We start from the raw sequence: 20,096 nt of genomic DNA, 5'->3' as shown, positions 1-20,096 counted from the left end.
GCCCGCCACCTCGCCTGGCTAGTTTTTTGTAATTTTTAGTAGAGACAGGGTTTCACCGTGTTAGCCAGGATGGTCTCGATCTCCTGACCTCATGATCCATCCGTCTCGGCCTCCCAAAGTGCTGGGATTACAGGCTTGAGCCACCGTGCCTGGCCGGCCAACTCCTTTGTAAGGATGAATAAGAGTCAATATAGTCTTCATTTTATAGTGAAAGTTACTTTCTGCCCTTGATAAACATGATCAACAAACATAGTGATTCAATAGCCAGTGGAGTCAGTTAAATACATCGTGGGAGGGAAGAAGCTTCATCTTGTATTACCGAACTCCTTGAATCCCATTTTAGCTTTTCCACGTGCCTTTTTTTGGGGGGGTGGGTCAGTTCACAAGTTTAATTGTGGAATACTTCACTTGGTTTGATCATGGGGGGAGAACCTATGTAAAAGGTCCTGATGTTGCAACCTGGGCCACAGACCCTCAGCATCTTGTGTCTGAAGAATAAAGCCCCAGTCTGATCTCTTGAATTCATTGGGACTGTGATGCTGCACTGCTGTTGTAATTCTTCCCTTGATCTTTTCCATGACGCTCAGCATTTAATCCTCTATTCTTCCTTTTCTTTCCTTTCAAGATTCTCATTCTTCCCCATCCGTTAGTCTTTCTGCTGAGAGAGAAGAGCTTCATAGTCCCTCCCCTATCTCCTTCTTATCTTGGTATTATCGGGGACAACGACAGAGCAGTTAACACCCAGCAACATTTAAGAGCACGACAAGGAGAGACTCTTCTGAGGTTTTAATAGGCTCGATTTTTCCCAGAACTGCAGAGAAAAGAAATAAAAGATAGTACACAAAGTTCCTGCCTTTTTCTTATTGCTGCCGTGGGGATAAAGATCAAAGTCTTTATCTGTGATTATCCATCTGACAAATGCTGTAAAATGTCCACTTTGCAGTCAAGGCTAACTCTGTACTGTCTTTCAAAACACATTCATCTCCTAATCTTGAAAATCTTCCCTCCCTGAAGCCCATGGGACCTATGAGAAAGCATCCCTGCCCCCAGCAACTCCAGAATCTATAGATTGTTATGAAATAATGGGTTCCCTCAGGGCAAGGACCTGGCCCTGCGCTAGGCATACACAGAGTCTTAATAAATGGTTCAGGAGCATAGGCATTTATGGAATCCCCATGGTGTGCTGGTATGGACTGTTGTGGAAAAAAGGTCTTGACAGCCAACCAACATGCTATGCTCCCTTTAGGATCTCGCTCTAAAGTTGGGGCTCAGGGAGAGGGTGGGTCATAGACATATAAATCAATTAGTCAACAATGCAGGAGTCTGGGTGCGGTGGCTCATGCCTGTAATCCCAGCACTTTGGGAGGCCGAGGTGGGCAGATCATTTGAGGTCAGAAATTCAAGACCAGGCTGACCAACATGGTAAAACCCCATCTCTACTAAAAATACAAAAATTAGCCGGGCATGGCGGCGGACACCTGTAGTCCCAGCTACTGGGGAGGCTGAGGCAGGAGAATCGCTTGAACCCAGGAAGCAGAGGTTGCAGTGAGCTGAGATTGCGCCATTGTACTCCAGCCTGGGCAACAGAGCTGCACTCCATCTCAAAAGAAAAAAAATAAATAAAAATAACAATGCAGGGTTGAATAAGGGGGAGTGATGTGTAAGAATGAGACTGTGTCTGAATTATTCAACTTGGATCCAAGGGCCATAACCTCCCTTCCTTTATAATGTGCAGTGTAAATGGTTTCACTTGTGTGAATAGCCTTTGGAGTAAACATGGGAAGTTGCTTGGTGCCCGCAGAAGATGATGGGATAGAGGGTAAAGAAGAAAAGACAACGTTCTCCAACATCATGTGTTAATAAGAAGGAAAAGGTTTGCTGTATATCTGAGAAGGCACAGGAAAGGCAAAGGTTAGAAGTTTTTTTTTTTTTTCCAACAGGAATCTTTATTTTCAGTTCTCTCTTCAATCGTTCTATGTGTCTCTCCTCATTGGTTGTAGTGTGTGGGAGCTCCTTGTGTGGTTACTGAACCTGGGGAGAACCTGGCATCTGTGAAGCTTTATTAGAAGGGCAGGCAGAGCCACTATCTGATACCAAGACAGTGGGGCCATGGTCCTCCTGGTCCCCAAGGCTGAATAATATATACTGATATATATACACATATGTATGTATGTATTCATATATCAGAATATATACAATATTTATGTATTTATGTATCAGTATATATACACACACATACATGTATGTATGTATACACACATAATATATAAACACACATATACATACCAAATTTTATCAACTCATGCATCAAGGAAAGTGAATGTCAATCTTTAATGCTAACATTTGCTGTTTGCCTGGAGTTCTATTTATGCCTTTTGTCTCAGCATCATTGTTAACAGCATCACCTCCCACTCTCGAAGTGTTACATTTGGGACAATATATTGTATGACAATCCCTTGAAGACAACTCTTCTAGGACCTCTATTCTTTGTAATTGACCTCATGTCCAGTGAAAGCTTAAAGTTTTTCTTCAAACATTCTTATTCACCAAACCTTGCACCACTAAGCATACATAATTTAAGTGCAAGCAGGGCATGTCAGTGGTGACATTTTTCTGAATGAAGGAAGCAGAGATGATTTTCAGGCAGCTGGATGAATATCTTATAGATATTGCAATTCATGAAACAAGACTTCTTTAGGCCTGTTTAAATAGGAGAGCATATCTCACAAGTTTTAGAAGTTGCCAGAAAAGGTACCTGTCAGAAGTGCCTCTAATAACTGGGAGAAAAGAATGGCGAATTATACAGGGAATGTGCACATGTTTTTGTTTCCACTAATCTGAAACATCTCCCAAAAGCTATTAAGGGAAAAAGGAGGTCATTTTTGATTCACAGGGACTTTCCCAGAGATAATTTGCATGTTTTGTTCACTCCATAAATAGAGATCTGATCATATAGCTGCAGGAAGCTTATTTCAGTGTAACAGATGTGACACGATATATGAAAAGTCTAATAGCTGGAGCGACCCAGCACGAGCGGCTGGGATCTTTTGAATTCCTAGTTTGAAGACCCAGGTTAGAGTCCTCACTGCCACTGGGCATCCTCCCTAGGATTAAAGCTCTGTGTGAAAGGAGAGCTTATCTAGATTGTTTGCTGCTGTTATCATCTTCACATAAGCAGTGACTTGTCCATGGTAGAGGCTCTAATAAATATCAGTGTAATGAATGAGTGAATAACCAACTTTGGGTTCACCACTTATTCAAAACTCCAGTTGCTTCATCTGTAAAATGAAACCCAGAGAATGAAGCACTGTCACCTCCTTTGCCATTATTTTAGGATTACATAATCCTATTATATATAGTAATAAAAAATATATAGTTTATATAATGCATAATATATAATATATAAAATAATATATATTTGAGGATTAAATAATACTATTATGTATGTATATACATATAATCCTATAATTCTATTATATATATTATATTCTATTATATATAATAATAATCCCATTATATAATCTTGTTAATTTTTGTATTTCTTTTTAGTACATGGTAGAGATTTAAAACATATACATATGTATATGTAATCTACATATATGTTTTAAACCATTATATTCTCTCTATATATATACATATTGAATAAAAGAAGCAGTCCTCTAGTCTAGAGTTAGCTACGTTTAAAACAGCTCATGGTCCAGGCATGGTGACTCATGCCTGTAATCCTAGCACACTGGGAGGCTGAGGCAGGTGGATCATGAGGTCAGGAGAACAAGACCAGCCTGGCCAACATGGTGAAACCCCATCTCTGCTAAATACAAAAATTAGCTGGGCATGGTGCCATGTGCCTGTAGTCCAAGCTACTTGAGAGGCTGAGGCAGGAGAATCACTTGAACCCGGATGCGGAGGTTGTAGTGAGCCGAGATCACGCCATTGCATTCCAAACCGGGCAACAGAGTGAGACGCCATCAAAAAAAAAAAAGAAAGAAAGAAAAAAAACCAAAAACAAAAAAACAAACAACAACTCATGCAGACATTGTGAATTCAATAAGCTTTTCTTTGAGCTCTGCCAGTTTCTACTTTCTGTGACCTTTCAACCCTCCTTTCCCGGCCCTCCCATCTGTCATCTTGGGTCCTCATATGTTCTTTCACTTTCTCTTCCCCATAGTAAAATTTAGTTGCAGAAAATAAGGAATGAGTTCTTAGTATTCAAATATCATTTCTTTTTCAATTTAAGAAGATTTTTCTATAAGTATCAGGAAAGCCTTCTCTAACCACCTTAAAGATTAGGAAATGAATTGTAAAGTATAAGTTCTGTATTAGGGCAGGATTCAGGTTCATTAATCTCACAGCTCAGTAGTGTTAGCAGGGGCCTGTTCTGCCAGTTACGGCATTGGCTTAATCCTCAGTCTGGTTGCACTTATGGACAGATGGCTGCCTATAACAATTGTCCTGTTTCTTCATTCACATCAAGCAGCCAAAAATTCAGAGCAAAAAAATTCTCCCAATTACAGAGTAAGTGATCAGCCTATTAGATCTAATAAAACTCCCAATTCCAGACCATGCACTGTTTGAGCGTATTACCTTGCTACCCCCATCCCCCTCCTCTGGCTCCCGCCCAGGCCAGTCAGCCCTATCTTTGGAACTGTGAGTGAAATAACCCACCCCACCTCCAGGCACAAAAGCTACCTGGGGTTCTTTTTGGGAAGGAGAAATGGGGAAATGATGCTATTGGACAACTATTCATGTTGAATGCACTTCTCTCTTCCTTTAAAAAATGACTTGTTCCCATAAATGCCTTTGTGATCCAGTGAGAAGGTAATAGGACTAATTGGATGGCAAAGTCGCCTCCTCTGTAAGATGTAAGGATGAACATGCTGCCTGGAGTTCCACTTAGCAGATAATCAGTTACTTGCATGACTTTCAGCAAGAATGCCCATTTCCTGTGGGTCTGGATGGCTGCGAACATAGGAAAAAAAGGTGTATATGTGTTCTCTGCTGATCCCTTAACCAGAATCACCTTTAATTTTGTCCCAGACTCCTAAATCCCCAAATCAGAGTCTGAGCAATTTAGATGCCCCTTCCCCAAATCTCTCAGAGTGACTTTTAAAAAAGAGAGCAACCAAAAGCAAACAGGTTGATGCACTTTTAGGAAAATGTTTTTCAAAAACTCAGAAACACATGACATCTAAATTTTCCAAAAATAGGGGAAAAAAGCTCCCCCATTCCTACTTCTCTTTGCAAATAAGGCTTAAGTTTGGAGACAGCATCTGGATTTGCTAACAATACACACTTATGTACCCACTCCAGTTAGCTTCCTCACAAACTCGTGGACATCTATTTGGTTCTGTCAGCTTATCTCCATCACCACTACTGGTTCTCTCTTGAGTTGATTTTTCTTTTCTATCTCTCTCTTCATTTCTCTATTTCATTGCTTCAGTGCACAGGACCATAAGCAGTGAATTCTTCATTGCTATGTTTGCTAACACGGAGAGTACTACTCCCTACAAATTACATACTAGTGGAAAAAAAGGCAAAAGGCAGAACTTGTGCCTATGTAAGTTTTGGATATAAAAAGCTTCTTTTGGGGCCAAACGCAGTGGCTCACAACTGTAATCCCAGCACTTTGGGAGGCTGAGGCAGGTGGATCAACCGAGGTCAGGAGTTCGAGACCAGCCTGGCCAACATGGTGAAACCCCACCACTACTAAAAATACAAAAATTAGCCCAGCATGGTTTCGGGTGCCTGTAATCTCAGCTACTAGAGAGACTGAGGCAGGAGAATCGCTTAAACCTGGGAGGCAGAGGATGCAGTAAGCCGAGATTGCGCCACTGTACTCCAGCCTGGGCAACAGAGCGAGACTGCCTCTCAAAAAAAAAAGAAAAAAAAAAAAAAAGGTTCCTTTACAAAGTTACAGATTGGTGGCACATCATAAAAAAATTACAGATTTAAAAAGACACAACAAAGATGAAAGAGAAAATTCTTTAACACGTCACACAGATTTGTGTGACTTTGTGTTATAGACCATCCATGTAGAGTTAGAATCTCAGGGTTGATATGCATCTTAAACATCATATTAGCATGAAGCTGAACCCAGTTTAAGACAAGTGGCAGCACACTGACTCTAAAGAGATTAAAAGGAAACTTAGGAATTTATTAGTGATATAGTTTAGATATTTGTCCTCACACAAATCTCATGTTGAAATGTAATCGCCAGTGTTGAAGTTGGGGACTAGTGGGAGGTATTTTGGTCATAGAGGCCAATGTTTCATGGCTGGCTTCTGTCCTTGCAATAGTGAGTACCTACGAGATCTGGTTGTTTAGGTGTGTGGCACCTCCCACGCCACTCTCTCTTGCTCCTGTTCTCGCCATGTGAGATGCCTGCTTCCACTTTGTCTTCCGCCATGATATTAAACTTTCTGAAGCCTCACCAGAAGCTGAGCAGATGCCAGTGTTATGCTCCTGCATAGCCTGCAGGACCAATTAAACCTGTTTTCTTTATAAATTACCTAATGTTGGGTATTCCTTTGTAGCCATACAAGAATGGCCTAACACAATACAATAGTGGGGTTGCTCAGTATTGAATAAGGAGCGAAACAATGAAATTTGGGAATGATCAGAACCAGGGCAACAATGATAACTAGTTTGTCAAACATTGCTATTGGCAGGCCACTATTTACAGAACTTTAACTTATTTCATCTTAAAAAAACTCTGTTGAGTCATCTCGGTAACTTGAAGCAACAGCCATCTTATCATATCTCAAGAGTATGTAGGTCAGAAATTCATGCAGGTATGGCACTACACTATATATGCCATACAGCATTGGCATAAGTCACTTGTTGCTATTCCACTGAGGCTGGGCAGGTCTAGACTATCCAAGATGGTTCCTCTCACATCCATAGCACCTTTGTGGGAATGACTAGAATGCTGGGCTTGGCTGGAAGACTGGTTCTTTCATTCTCCATGTAGTTTCAGAACCCCTCCCTTGTCCCTCCAGTAGAGTATAGACTTTTTACAAAGTGCCTCAGTGATACGAAAGGGGGTCTTACAAGAGAGAAAGCAAAAGTGCCAGATTCTTCAGGCCTGGGCCAGAAGAACCTGTATTCTAAAGCAGTCACAGAGCCCTCCAAGACTCAAGAAGAGGAGGCATAGACCCCAACTCTCCATGGGAGGAGTATCAAAGCTTTTGAGACATCTTTAATCTGCTACAGCCCTATGGGATAAGACACTGTTATTCCCATGTTACTGAAGGTGAAACTGAGCTAAAAAGAAAACATAAAACTTTATTAAGGTCACAGAATTAATGGGAAGCTATAGGGCTGACCTCGGGCATCTGACTCTAAAACCTGCATTTTTAACCACTTAACTAGCCTTAATTCTTTCTGGATATAGACATTATCATGCATGAAGGCTCCTTCTCTCAAGGCTGACTTGCAGCTCTGTTTCCTACTTTTGGCAAGAAGTAGGGTCACTGGCAGTTCTGGCCTCTGAGAAAATCCCAGATCCCAGTTTAAAAATCTTAGGAAATGCCTTTACTGGCCCAATATAGGTCATGAGTCCATCCTTGGATAAATAAATATAGTCTAGGTGTAGAGAGAATCCACTTACTCAGAGGAGGTTCTGGCCAGCCCCTATCACCAAGTAGCCTGTATCTGTTACTAGAAAGAGGGAGGAAGAGCTGTAGGGAAGACAAGCACCCTTGAGGTCCAGGACAATGGACATCTAACCTAGCACTTTTGCCTAATACTTGAACCACTTTTCACTCTCTATTTCAGTTAAATGCTTAAGCAACTTTGCTTTCCATAGAATACATTTTGTCCTAAAGATGCCCATTACTATTTAAAGAATTTCAAGCTTCAGAAAGCAGATGGTGAAAGTGTTTTGAAGTGCTAAGACCTTTCTCAGTCTTTGTCTTCGAATTGTGCCACAATTACCCATCAGAGAGTAGCTGATCTACTTAAACTTCTCTGTATGTTTTTGCCATGCTATCCCCAGAGTCTATCACAGTGGGATGGATGGGGGAACAAACCTGGTTCAATGCAATTTAACAAGCATTTATTGAACCATCAGGTTGATAGATTATCTCCCTAGAAAGGCTGATAATTTTGGTATTGAGACCAGTAACAGACTTAGGAGTTGTAAGAGTCGTTAGGGAGTTGTGATTCCCAGATTGGACAGTATCTGTGGAAATTCTCCAAAAAAAAAAAGAAACGCTCTGTGCAGAAAAGTCATCATTAGCCCAGGCCAAGCCCCTCTAGGCACATGGTCCCTTATTTATAAAGCAGAAACTTTCCAGTCAGTTTCCATGATGTCTCAAATACTGGACATTATCCTTCTTAAAGAGCTTCTCCTCAGAGCTAAAATGTTAGAATTTAAGCTGTGTCATCAATAAGATCTCTCCTAACACTGTCTGTGATTTATAATTTTAGTTCTGAAAAGAACCATTTCCTGGAACATTCTGTATAATTTTTTTGTTGAAAATTAAGTTATATTGTAAATATTCTTGGAGTAATGCAATTTAAAGAAACTCTATCATTAAATCTACAAAGTGAAGAATTATTTTCAGTAATCGATTATTTAGCATTTGCATAAACCTGAATTTTCACATATCAAATTTGCCTAAGTTGCCACTGCAGTGCCCCACTTCCTGCGTGTCAGCCCCCTCCTGAATTCCATTTGACCCCATGATGAGCTAGAGGGGAGCTGTTAGTCGCTGGTCTAATAGCTCTTCTTCTGTCATATAATCTTTGGAAATCCATTGCACTGGAGCACCGGATGGATTCAGAAGCAACACAAAAGGGAGTCAGCCAACTCAAAATGCCCCTGCACACAGGATGATTTGAGTGATATATTTCAAACACAGTGAGACTGTGTATTGTCCCAGAAAAGAAATAAGGTAGCAGAAATCACATTCACTGTTGCTTTTGGGTGTGTGGTTAGAATACCTGAGATTACCAAGGATGTTCATAACAGATGCACCAGTTCTAGAGTTCCCAAATAGAATTTCATGCTTAATTTTACTTTTTTTCCCTAAAGAGAAGAAGGATTCATATTCTTTGAGGATATTAATATGAATAATTATTATAGAAATGATATAGACATATGAGTATGCATATTCATATATATACACACACATATATTTACACAGATATGATACACAAATGCATTCAGAACAAAACATTCTAACTTCATTGTGTCAGAAAAATCTAAAAAATACAATAAAACAAAGCAAAATTTACCCTAGTTAATTGCTTTGCAGGTACATGATACAAATCAAGCTAGATCTGACTTGGTCCTTTTCTCAAACAAGAATGGTGCTAGGTAGGCATTGGAGGTGCAGAGTGAGAAGAAAGGGGCAATTACCTCACTGAAGAAAATTAAATATCAAAAAGGAAAGTTTAGTTTCTCAAAAAGAAAAGTTTGATTTGGTCCATCAAGTGTTCCCTATAGCTGTTTTCTGAATGCATTCCAACCTATGTCTGGGTAGATTTTTTTGAGACGGAGTTTCACTTTTGTTGTCCAGGCTGGAGTGCAATGGCGCCATCTCAGCTCATCGCAACCTCCTCCTTCCGGGTTCAAGCGATTCTCCTGCCTCAGCCTCCCGAGTAGCTGGGATTAGAAGCACGAGCCACCATGCCCAGCTAATTTTGTATTTTTAGTAGAGACAAGGTTTCTCCATGTTGGTCAGGCTCGTCTCAAACTCCTGCCCTCAGGTGATCCGCCTGCCTCAGCCTCCCAAAGTGCTGGGATTAGAGGCGTGAGCCACCGCGCCCGGCTGGGTAGATTTTTTTGACCTCTAAATTGCATATGTCTTTCATAAAATTCTACGAAGTCAGAGGCACAAAAGTGGATAAACTCCCTTTAAATTTGAAGTGGGGTCAATGTAGTGTGACTAAAGGACCGTATATGGCACATTCACACACATGCAAAGAATTAGCAAGGATGCTGGGTCTGCAGCAGTGTTTCTCAACAGCAGCGCTATGGACGTTTTGAGCCTGGTAACTTTTTGCTGTAGGTGGATGTCCCGTGCATTGTAGAATGTTTGGTAGCATCCCTCACTTCGATGCACTAGAGGCTTGCTAGCATCTACTTCCATCCCCAGGCTCATCACAACGAAAATGTCTCCAGATGTTGCCAAATGCCCTGTATTGGGTAAATTTCTCCCGGTTGGGAACCACTGCTTTAAAGTCAAAACCTCTGTTACTTCTCTATTTTGGCTATCCCAGACATTCTTATTGTATTAGGCCATTCTTGTACTGCTATAAATAAATACATGAGACTGGGTAATTTATAAGAAAAGAAGTATAATTGGCTCAGGGTTCTGTAGATTACATAGGAAGCATAGCAGTATTAGGAAGCTTCCAATCATGGCAGAGGCAAAGGGGGAACAGGTACATCACATGCCAAGAAAAGGAGCAAACAAGAGAGAGTGAGAGGGAGAGATGCCACACATTTTTAAACCACCAGATCTCCTGAGAACAAAGAGAGAGAGCTCATTTATCACCAAGGGGATGGTCCAAGCCATTCATGAGGAATCCGCCCTCATAATCCAAACACCTCCCACCAGGTCCCATCTCCAATATTGGGGAGTATGTTTCAACATGAGATTTGGTGGGGACACACATTCAAACTATATCACTTACCTACTGTAAGTATTATTTTCAAACATTTATTGTCAAAGCACATAATTTATTTCCTTCACTCTAATTTTAAGGTTATTTGTCTTAGGTTTTATTCCTGAAAAGAAGAGCCAGAGAGAGGGACTTGTGTGCAAGCCATTTGTCAAGGGAGTGTTCCATGGAGAAATCTGTCAGTGCAAGAAGCCTATTAGAGAAGAGAAAAGAGCAGCAAACACATGGATTCAGATGAGGTCTATCCTCACGCTGCTCCCTTGAGAAGCACCAACATGTAAATCACACCATGGAATTTGTCAAGCTTTGAGGCAACAGAACCATGCTTTTGTACCTCACATTGATCAATTATTATCTAACAGCCACTGTAGGGTGGGTTGAAAATTGCCTACATTGAGCTGCACCAAAAACAGTTGGTTTACTATTTCTTCAAAAGAAAAATTGGATGAGCTTGATTGGCTTAATATGTTTTATCCAGAGATAATTATCATCATGAAAATAGAAGCACACCAAAAATGACCAATATCAGCATTACCCTGGTTTAGCACACAAAACCCATCTGTTTAAAGTACAGTATTTTGGAAAAAGATGTTTTAATGGAAACTAAATTAGTGACATTTCTAAGTGCCCTTTGACTATAACTATGCTCCCAAGCAAATTTCACAAGACATCTCTTAAATTTGTACTTTTCTCCACAATGGGGAATACATATTAATGCGTTTGAGAATAGTTAACAGCCCTGATCTACAATATACACTTGAAGTATGTCTCCTGTCCCCTCTTCTCATTTGTTTGTTTGTGCTTAGGAAAAGTGAAAATGATAATAAGAATAGCAAGGACGGGAGAACATTATCTCAAACAAAGACAAGTAGTTTAGCTTGATAAAGAAATATATTCCATTCTAAAAACCAATGCAAATAAATTTCTGATTAGTGTGTGTGGTTATTGCACCATAATTCCCTCATGTATTGAGGGAATACTCACACACACACAGACACACATACATCAAATATTGTTTGTGGAAAAACCCTATAATTATATCTGTGCAAAACTTCATGTGTATGTTTTTAATGTGTTTATTTTTAGTTATTTTTTGTAATGGAATGAAATCTATAATATTATAAAGAACAACAAAAATAAACCTGCCAGAGAGACCTGGTTATCTTTGTTTGAAAACGGCAATGGATACTCTGGAGGCATTTAAATTATATATCTACAAGTCCCCTAAATACTCTGCTAATTGCTGCCATGGGACACTTTACTTTCTCAAGGTTTACAGCCTAGTTGGGTAAGCAGAATAAGCACACAGGAGAGGATAACAATTAATTTTAGGCCACAAGTAGTTAAATAGATGCTAGCTATAAGGAATTCTGGAGGAAGAGATCCTGCCCTCTTGAGATAACCAGGACACACTTCATGGAGAAGGTGGTCTTTAAATTAGAGGTTTTGAAGCTGCATTATAGCGCAGCTATTCTTATGCAATACCTAGCTATTGCAAAGATTCAAAATTATATTTTTGATAGTCTAAGTTCAAGTAGCAGTGCTGGCTTCCTTAGGCAACCCAAAGGAAATACTTTCTCTTTGAAACTTGTTATTTTTTCTGTTTGAGAAATTATGTGTGCTCATTTTTAGAATATTCAGAAGGTTCTAAAGAAGGAATTTAAAAGGACCCGTAACTCTAACAAGTAGTGTAAACCATCATTAACATTTTAATAAATATGAACGGATTTCTTTTTAGAGTTTGAGAGACATAAAGTTGCCTTATGTAGCTAGGCTAGAAGTGACCTGTGACCTGGGAAGTTATGAACCAACCTATAGAAGGTGTTTCAGTACCTACTACCTACAGATGGCAATCCAATGTATTCTTTTCTTAAAAATAGATTTATGTATTTTGTTTTCTATAAATATGTGGTGTACAAGTATAATTTTGTTACATGTATAGATTGCCTAGCAGCGAAGTCAGACTTTCAGGGTATCCATCACCAGAAAAAAAGTACACTGTCCCCATTAAGTAATTTCTCATCGGCCACACACCGTGCCTCACACCTGTAGTCCCAGCACTTTGGGAGGCTGAGGCAGGCAGATCACCTGAGGTTGGGAGTTTGAGACCAGCCTGACCAACATGGTCTCTATTAAAAATACAAAAATTAGCTGGGCGTAGTGGCGGGTGCCTGTAATCCCAACTACTTGGGAGGCTGAGGCAGGAGTATCACTTGAATTCAGGAGGCAGAAGTTGCAGTGAGCCGAGATTGCATCATTGAACTCTGGCCTGGGTGACAGAGCAAGACTCTGTCTTAAAAAAATAAAAATAAAAATGTAATTTCTCCTCATTCATCTCTGTCCCACCCCCCTGCCCCAGTGTCTTCTAGAACATCCCTTTTGACAGGTAACACATCAACTCTCAAGAAAGCCTAGACTATTTTCAGATAACTTGATGTAGTTTAAAATGCTTTAATATATTAAGTCTAAATCTCCAACTTCTCAATTTCTATCTATTTTCCTGATTCTGGGCACCTCTAGAATAAACTAAATCTTGCTTTCAAGTGTAAATCTTTTGTGGCTTCTCTGTTCTTGTCAGTGTCTCCTGAGCTGGCCACTGTTTGATGTCCACTGAATGGTCTAGGAGGTATTCAGAAAAAATTACAGCAATAATATTATGGAAGAAGTTAGAGCTACTCACTAAACTGGGCACAGATGAATTAGAATGGTATTGTGTTTTGAGAAAATGTAAGTAACTAATAACTAATAATTGTCATACAGGATGAATAACAATTTTGCTATCATGCAGGAAAGTCTTCATTACTTACTCATCTCCTATTCCCCGATCCCACCCCAGAAACAGCCCCGACAATATCTCCTGGGCTTTTTTTTCTTCAGTATCTTACAGGAAATAATTATGTGTGTCAGCTTTCAGCTGCCAAAAAAAGAGAGAGAGAATGATTTATAAAAGAAAACTGAATTTCCAACAGTTGGCATTTTTATGAATTTCTGTATTTTTAAAGGAGTGTATGTTGTTAAGCAATAGCTTGAAGCCTTTGAAATCTCTCTCTGTCTGCACCTCCCTGTTATCTCAGTGGCCACCAAGAATCTGTGAACATTCTGTACAAGGAAGATGGAGACAATGAATTCTTTCAGTACTCATGTTACCTGAATAATGTTAAGAGAAAAAAATCAGTCAAAAGATAAATTTATGTGTGCATAGTGAGCACTGCTCCTCATTCAGGGAGTAGTTGTCTTATGCCTTTCCCAAACTGGGAAAGGGAAAACAGGGTCTTCAAACTCAAATGCATGTGGGGCCTAGCAAGTAACTTATTTGGGTTAGGTGAGATGATGGCAACTCGATAGGTCATGGTCCATTTAAGGGGAAGGGTACAACTCAGCATCAAATGTTGCTCTATGAAAGTTTAGCCTCTGACAACCTGCTATTGCCAGCTCTCCTGATATTTTACAAGAGATGCCCAATAAATTCTTATTTTAGTGCATGCCCTATTGTTTTTTGAACTTTGGCAAAAAATTACGTTTTTAAAAACCTAACCTGAGTACCACAAAACCTTTCTCTGGATTGAACTTGGACAAAGGTAAATCGAGACCCCCCCCCACTCCCCGCCAGATGTAGAGGTTCCCTCAATGCCAGCTGGTGAGTCCGGTAAGCTGCACAATTCAAATGATGTAACAGAAGCTCACAATGCTCCTTGAAGAGCAAGTAGGGTTAGGATTTCTGGAAGGAAATGGGAACATCTCAAGTAGAAAAACCATGCTGAAGATGAACATGGGGATGTGACAGTGAGATGTCCCAATATTTGGAGTATACAGTACCAACTGGAGAGGAAAAGGAAAAGAATATTAAATAGGCTGCATGTGTTGTGATCATGGAAGATATTTCATACCAGCCAGAGGAAAAATTGTGAATAGAAATAATTGGAAATAGGGAGACAATCAGGGTATTGAAGCAGAAGAATAGCACAATACCTGCAGAATTTCATAGAGATGTCCAAAAAGGGCTACCCAAGAAGATGATCTGGGTCATTCTGAAGATGGTGTTCTTGTCTTTGTTGACAACCTGCTATTGATCCAGTGGACAAAGTTTAGCCTAGGGAAGGCTGAAGAACACCTTGGCTAGTTGGGAGATGGAGAGAGATACCTTTTGAACTCTTAAGCATTATAAGTTTCTTTCTAATTCCATTTGTTCTTTTCTTCATTCATTTATGCTACAAATATTTACTGAGTGCCTGTTCTACATCCTGCCCTATAATTAGAACTATAGCATGCAACAGAAAATAAAATGGAAGTGGAAAAATACAAGTGATATTTGAAATAATGGGTAAAAAATATTAGAAAGTGATCCAGGGAGCTGTGGGGGCACCTGCAATGAGCACTTGGACCTGTCTCTGCAGTGTTAGATATTCGGGAAATATGTCCCAGAAGCAACACTGAAGCTGTAATGTGGATAATCAGTAGGAGTCAGGCCAATCACAGAGGACAAGAGGTTTGCTGGGATAAGGCAGAAGGCAGCATGTTGGTGCTGATATGGGAGTTGAGAACATTTAATCATGCCTGGCGTATGAAAGGAAAGGAGGAAGTTGGTGAGAAGTGAGTGGAGAAAGGTACTCAAGAATGACATTGTGGGCTTAGAGGCCTTGTTAAGGAGTTCTCAAAAATGTTTTAAATGGCCAGGTGCAGTGGCTCACACCTGTAATCCCAGAACTTTGGGAGGCTGAGGTGGGCGGATCACGAGATCAGGAGATCAAGACCATCCTGGCTAACACGGTGAAACCCTGCCTCTACAAAAAAAAAAAAAAAAAAGTAAGAAAGAAAAATACAAAAAATTAGCCAGGCATGGTGGTGGGCACCTGTAATCCCAGCCACTTGGGAGGCTGAAGCAGGAGAATGATGTGAACCCGGGAGGCAGAGCTTGCAGTGAGCCAAGATCGCACCACTGCACTCCAGGCTGGGTGACAGAGTGAGACTGCATCTCAAAAAAAAATGTTTTAAAGCAGGATAAAAATAACATCCAAATTTTATTTTTAAAAATGAATTGACAGTGGTATACCTGGAGGCAAAAACATAGGTTAAACTCTTTTATCCAGACAGTTGACCTTACCAAGCAACTCAGAAAGTCTTTCTGGTGTTTGGACACAAAGGGAAATAAATGAAAGTTCCTGAGATGATACATGGCAGCACTGTGCCAGACAACCAAGGAAGGGTCTTGGTGTCAGGGTATGACAATCCTGGACTGTCTAAGATGAAAGGGATTGTAGAAGCCATTGGCCATGGCCTGTCACTCTTTATACTAAAGGAAAAACTGAGGCCCAGAGAGGACAAACAACGTACAGCAAGTCAGTGGTAGAACAGGAAGGACCCAGATCCCAAGAACATTATTTTTTTTTTTCATTTGTACAAGGGCTAAACACACCACCTTAAGGTAGGAAAAAACTTAAAGAATATCAGAATTGTACTTGTGGAATTCCCTATCACTGAAGAAAAAGAGGAACTAACCCAGTCAGTCCACAAAGTAGACACACAAAATAATTAACAGTGTAAATGTTAGTCATTTTTACACTCTAAATTTATGATATTTTGGGCTATGCATCTTTTCTAATGAACTACACCCAAGGAAAAAGGGCATTCTGTTATAATTTGACATCCTTGTTTTTTGTTTGTTTGTTTGTTTTCTTCTTTGCTAAAATCAGGGATTGAGCAATCTAAGGAGAAAATATTTTCACATCTCAAAGGAACTGTCTGAGGATATAGAAAGAGATCTTGGGGGTGTCAGCTCCCAGTCCCTTCATCCCTCATGAGTAGTATAATGGGGGTGAATTGAGGATCCCCAAGAGCCTTTCTACTTTTACTTCAAAGATCCATGGAACACAGATAACAAAAACAGATCTTTTCACCCTTTTGAATATACTCGATTTTTCAAGTAAATGAGTTATTCGCAAAAAATAAGTTTTTTACATATACCACTGAGTAGGAGTGGATATTAATCATTTTGGTAAATAGATTTCAGTTTACTCCCCAAACACAGAACTGAAGCAGCATGCAAATTATTTATAAATGAACCAAGGGAGACAAGGAGGTAAGACTGTGGAACTGCCAGTTGTTAAAACAGTTCATGAAGTGGATTTAAATAAGGCCTGCTCTGTCACTACACCAGAGTACATTTCTGCATAGAAGCTTTGCATATGGATTCTTCTTCTACATGGGCAAAATAAACAGGATGTTTTTAGGTAGAGGCATCACATACTCACTGGGAATGCCAACTCTCCCCCAGCTCAATGATTGGAACATAATATGTACTCAATAAATGTTGCTAAGTAAACTAATAAAGTCACCAAGATGTTAATAGCAGGGTTTGGTCTCTCTAGTGACCTGTGTTTTTGATGGGAAACAGCAAATGGTTAACAAAATGATTCTATTTTAACGGTAGACTTACAAGCTGCTATTTGGAACGAAGTCTGGGGACCACAGGTGTATTCCAGTGCTGTTTGCAGAAGTCACTGATTTAAAAACAAAAACTATGCTTTTAATATAGAAACCAAATTGCTGAGACATTTTATCCTCAAGATTATTTCCATTTATGCAGGAAAGACAACCTGGAAGGCCCAAACTTTGAGAAGAACTTGGCAGAAGTTTGGAAGACACTGGATGCACAGATGCTCAGGATGAAGAGATAACACCTTCTGGCTCATCTTCTTTTTACTTTTAATCTACTGCTTTTCCAAAAATAAATTTTCATTTCCTGTGAATGTTACAGAATGATTTAGGTTCATTGAGTGTAAGAACTAGGCACTTGGGAAGCAAATATATGGCTTTTCTGTAAACTGAGTAGTAAGAGTAAATATCTCTATCACAATATTTCTAGCATATGTTGCATATATTTTTAAAGTGAAGTTTCCAGTGCTGCCTGTATATTAAGAAATCCTAAAGATGCTCACTTTTACTACACAAAAGTAATATTCTGAATTGCAAAGGTAGGTGCGTAAGTCTGAATCATGTTAACATAAAAAGACAATTATCTACCTAGCATTAAAATGTAATTGTTTCCTTCAGTTGAGACAGAATAGTGCATTACACAAAGAGTCATCATTGCAGATTTTAAAATACTTTACATCACATTGAATCTGGCAAACATCGAGTGAAACTGACATTCTTCCAATTTAATACTTGAGATTATACCTGGAGCAACTCCACTGACAATAAGCAAGGTACAGGAATGTGGGAAGACAGAAAATTTCTGTTTTTAGTCATTTCACTATCACTTGGAAAATGCCCAAGTAGGCTATCTATTGTGTTTAAGACCTATAGAATAATTGTTGCTGACAAATTGTAATGCAAATAAGTCCAGAAAATGCTATGGAAATTATTGTTTTTTAAACATGCCCACTTCTGGTGTTATCTACACTGCAGGACAGTAGCAACAACAGTCAACAGATTAAGATAAAAATTACCACAAGCTTTTTTTTTTGCCTACAGGAAAATAAAATGCTTACATAACATTAATTCAAACCTTAGGTCTTTGTGTTCCAAAATTTTAGGAACCTACATCATAACCCAGAGCACTAGCAGACCATCAGGTTTCTTATTCTCTGGAAGAATCCCCACTGGTTCGCACATGGATTCAGCTTGATCTGAGACCACTGACCAGTAAGAGGGAAAAGAAATTGCATGAATGTTAACAGACATGGCTGCTAGGGGCCAGAGTTGGAAGGAATCTTAGAGGTCAATAAATTCAACTGTTACTTGTCATTTTGGTTCTTCCACTGAATCTGGGAGCGTAGACTAGGGTTTCAGATAAAGACCAAGTTAGAAAGCTCCCCTTGGCCGATCTGAGAGTACAGTCCAACAACACTGCACAGAGATAAATCCTCTGCCTCCGCATAGTAACCTTGCTTTAGCTGAAATCCCAGAGAACGAATCAAAGAGGCTTCTAATGTGAGTTTAACAGAGGCGCAAAGTTAACACTGCTTTACAACAGCCACCCAGAAAAGTAATGTTGCAGATTGGTACTCAAGGCCTATAAAACTGGTAGGTCAAATCTTGGCAGGTTAAGGCAACAGTTTAACATATTTTGTAGGTACGATAAGTTAAAGAAAAAAAAAAGTGTGAAGACTCACTATGTGGTCATTTAACTAAAACTTTTAATTGAATTTAATGCTCATAACAACTCTACAAGCCAGATGCTATCAATGTTCCATTTTATTAATACAGATGTGGACACTACAGCATAGAAAAGCTCGCGTATCTTGGTAAAGATCACATGTGGTGAGGCCAGAATTAAAATCCAAGCAGTGAGATTCCAGGGTCTCTGATCTCACACACTCCCCCGAGCTGCCACATAGTCTCTTGTCCTCTCCCTCTCTGACCTTTCCTCTTCTCAGGAAGTTTGGGAACTGAGTTTGTATGAAGTTGTCGAATGATTTCAGAAATTATATCCAGAAATGATTTTTTAAAAATCTCCTCTTTTTTCCTGTCTCATCAGTAAAGAAGTACTGAAATAGATGGTAATGAGAGACAAAGATCTTTTGAATGTTTACAGTAAAAGTTTTACCTGTGGGCGTTTTCAGCCTAATGGTCATGACCAACAGCAAACAGATGTTTGAATAGGAAATGGTCAGTGAAGGGTGATGTTGGAGTTTGGGACCTGGGGCTCAATGGGGATGCTTTGAGAAGCCCCACTGAGAAGCATCTGTGGTGAAAAGATATCTGTGGACCTCAGTCTTCAGGGCATACAAACTAGATCACATCATCACAAGACAAGCACTATGTCTCACAAGAATAATGTAGATCAGGATGATGGTTCATTAACTTACATGAGAAATGCAGTCACCCTGTGGCCTGGATTACTTGCATTAGAATGGCCAGCACATTTTCACCCTGTAGACAGACCAGTGCGGGAAACCAAATTATACTCAGAAGGTCGCTTGATTAGCATGGAATTAGAATAAAGAGAGTGAATTAGACGATTTTAGGCTTAATGGTGTGAGACAAAAACAGCCTGATATGTCCATCTCCACAGCAGGGATAGCCTTTCAAATGGCAGTATAATACTCAAATATCGCTGACCTAATTCTCTCTGCCCCAGTGGAGCTTGGAGAGACACAGCCAACATTTTTCTTGTGATTATGATTTTTCTCTTGTTGTTTTCAGACCAATCTCACTTATGTTAAACAGAATTATCTTTATTTTTATTTATTTATTTATTTATTTATTTTTTTGAGACGGAGTCTCGCTGTCTCCCAAGCTGGAGTACAATGGTGCGATCTCGGCTCACTGCAAGCTCCGCCTCCCGGATTCACGCCATTCTCCTGCCTCAGCCTCCCGAGTAGCTGGGACTACAGGCGCCTGCCACCTCGCCTGGCTAGTTTTTTGTATTTTTTAGTAGAGACGGGGTTTCACCGGGTTAGCCAGGATGGTCTCGATCTCCTGACCTTGTGATCCACCCACCTTGGCCTCCCAAAGTGTTG

At 39.8% G+C, this 20,096-nt stretch overlaps 1 long non-coding RNA gene across 1 annotated transcript; it reads right to left on the bottom strand.

Annotated features, from left to right (window-relative positions):
* Nucleotides 1-13,439: 13,439 nt before the first annotated feature.
* LOC105501821 lies at nt 13,440-15,908 on the bottom strand. Its single transcript, XR_001000245.1, has 3 exons — nt 15,734-15,908; nt 14,602-14,748; nt 13,440-13,546 (listed from the first exon to the last, which is right to left on the bottom strand). It is a non-coding gene; the product is annotated as an uncharacterized LOC105501821 (long non-coding RNA).
* Nucleotides 15,909-20,096: the final 4,188 nt, after the last annotated feature.

The sequence above is a fragment of the Colobus angolensis genome, unplaced genomic scaffold (genome assembly GCF_000951035.1).
Source record: "Colobus angolensis palliatus isolate OR3802 unplaced genomic scaffold, Cang.pa_1.0 Scaffold75, whole genome shotgun sequence".
Classification (NCBI taxonomy): Eukaryota; Metazoa; Chordata; class Mammalia; order Primates; family Cercopithecidae; genus Colobus; species Colobus angolensis.
The sequence above is the reverse complement of the archived record's forward strand: the minus strand, read 5'-3'. Positions and strand labels throughout refer to the sequence as shown.